The sequence below is a fragment of the Brassica napus genome, chromosome C9 (assembly GCF_020379485.1).
Source record: "Brassica napus cultivar Da-Ae chromosome C9, Da-Ae, whole genome shotgun sequence".
In the NCBI taxonomy this organism is placed as follows: domain Eukaryota; kingdom Viridiplantae; phylum Streptophyta; class Magnoliopsida; order Brassicales; family Brassicaceae; genus Brassica; species Brassica napus.
Window position 1 is genome coordinate 57,076,539 of NC_063452.1, and position 2,670 is coordinate 57,079,208.

At 45.3% G+C, this 2,670-nt stretch overlaps 1 non-coding gene across 1 annotated transcript; it reads left to right on the forward strand.

Annotated features, from left to right (window-relative positions):
* Window positions 1-2,304: 2,304 nt before the first annotated feature.
* Window positions 2,305-2,411, forward strand: LOC125593636. Its single transcript, XR_007329536.1, has one exon. It is a non-coding gene; the product is annotated as a small nucleolar RNA R71 (small nucleolar RNA).
* Window positions 2,412-2,670: the final 259 nt, after the last annotated feature.

Consider the following 2,670-nt stretch of genomic DNA (forward strand, 5'->3'; position numbering starts at 1 on the left):
CCTGCACTCAACAGCTTTAGAATCTCCTTTTTCACAACTTCCATCAGTTTGGGATTCAGTCTTCGCTGGTGCTCTATGGACGTCTTTGACTCATCCTCCAAGTGAATCTTGTGCATGCAAAGATCTGGAGAAATACCTGTAATATCATCCAAAGAGTACCCCAATGCTTTTCTATACTTTCGCAATTTTGAAAGAAGCAAAGCGGTCTCCACATTATTCAGGTTAGCACAAATAATAACAGGATATGTGGAATTCGGTCCCAAGAATGCATACCTCAGCCCAGCTGGGAGGGCTTTAAGTTCCACCTTTGGAGCATTCTCCTCACTCCAATCTGGTTGGGAGGATGACGGTTTGACGGTTTTATCGGTGCCTGAGTCTTCAAGGCTGACATAGGCGACATGCTTCTCAATCGGTGAGGCTGAATCCAAAATCTCAGAAAATCCAACCACTTCTTGGTTCATGAACCCGAACTCACTCTCCCTTTGGGTCAATGCGACTTGTAGAGGATCATCAGTGTGCAACTCTTCATCCATTTCCTCCACCAGTTCAGTCAATGTATCAACCCAGAAAGTCTGTCCATCAATAGTCGGATTTTTCAGCACCTTCTCCACATTGTATCTCATCGCCATGTCTCCTAGACGTAAGTCTATATGCCCATTCTGTACATCAATCATGGCTCCAGCAGTAGCTAAAAACGGTCTGCCCAAAATGAGAGGATCTTTAGGTTCCTCTTCCAGCTCCAGAACTACAAAATCGGTAAGCACATATCCCTTTCCAACACCAACAGGGATGTTTTCTAGTACACCGACTGGTCTTCGCACTGATCGGTCAGCAAGGACCAAGGAGATCCTTGTAGGTTTGTAGTTCGTCATGCCTAGCCTCTCAGAGACAGAGAAAGGCATTAGGCTCACTCCTGAACCCAGATCGCAGAGACTCCTCTCAAAGGTAAGTGATCCAATGCGGCATGGTAGAACAAATGCTCCGGGATCTTCACGCTTTTTAGGCATGACATTTTGTAGAACTGCGCTACATTCCTCATTGAGCATCAACACACCACGCTCTAGGCTCATCTTATCGGTAAGAATCTCCTTCATGTACCTTTTAAGAGAAGGTACCATCTTCACCGCTTCAACGAATGGCAATCTCACATGTAACTCCCCAACAAGGTTCTTTAGCTTCTCGTACTCACGTTCTTTGATCTTCTGCCTTGGTCTGGATGGGTATGGAGCCTTAGGAACATAAGCAGGAGGCGCCACATACACCTCTTCAGGTTCAGAGGAATTTGGCTTTGTTGACACGGGATCGGTCGATCCAGATGGACCGGATCGGTCGATCTCCTTCCCCTTGGATCGGTCGATCTGTTCCTGAGATCGGTCGATCTCTTTCTCATTCGATCCCTCAATCGTTTTTCCACTCCTAAGTGTTATAGCATTCACAAACTCCTTGGGATTCGTCTCTGACTTCCCTGGTAGAAATCCAGGTGCTGTTCTGCTGCTGGAGGCGGTTTGAGCAACTTGCTTTTCCAAAACTTTCAAATGGGTGTTCAAAGTTTCAAACTTCCCATTAAGCTCTCCATACATGTTATCCACCTTGGTGTTTATCTCTGCAGTGCTATTCTTCTGACCTTCTAGCACCATTTGCAGCATCTTCTTAATTTCGTTATCCTGAGAAGACTGTGACGAAGAGGCATTCCCTTGATTCTGGTAGTTGTTGTACTGCTGCCTTTGCTGAAATCCTGAGTTGCCCGAGTTGTTCCCCTGATATTGATTTCTGTTCTGATATCCTTGGTTGAACACACTCTGGTTCTGATTCTGGTTCTGCCTGTTTCCTGCCTGAGGGTAGGACTGATGTTGTGGATTCTCCACATTGTTGCTCCGGTAAGACAGATTATTTTGCTGATTTTGACTCCATCCAAGGTTCTGATTGTAGCCTCTGTTGTAGTTTCCTTGACCACCAATGTAGTTCACATCAGCTTGCATATCATCTGAATCATCACCAACAATTTCTTGTGAGGAACGATAGCCTTGCTCCTCCACAAATTTCACAGATTTCTGATCTCTCTTGAGAAGCATCTCAATCTTGGCATTCAGCTCATCTATCTTCTTGGATTCATAACCAACACCCTTCTGGCTGGTGTCAAACCTTGACTTGCGGTTTGCTTTGCTGGATGACAGGTTGTTCAGCAAGGTGTAAGCTTCTTCAACAGTCTTGGTCATGAAATCACCATTACTTGCTGTGTCCATGGCATCTTGACTCTCTTCATGAACTCCATTATAGAAAATGTTCAGCAAGCTCACATCAGTGTAACCATGGTGAGGGCAGTCCTGTGTGTACTCCTTGAAACGCTCCCAAGCCTCATGAAAGCTTTCTGAATCAAGCTGCTGAAAGCTTCCAATTCTGCTTCTCAGATATGTGGACCTTGACTTGGTGAAGAAATGCTGTAGAAAAGCAGCTCTTGTCTCTTCCCATGTAGTAAGAGATCCTGGAGGGATGGACTTTAACCATCTGATAGCTTTATCAGCTAAGGAAAACGGGAACAACCTGCATTTCAAAGCGCCTTGAGGAACTCCATTATGTCTGCTGGTGTCACAGACTCGCTCAAAATGCTCCAAGTGATACATCGGGTCCTCAGACGGGTTTCCATGAAACGGATTTTTCTCCACCAAATTA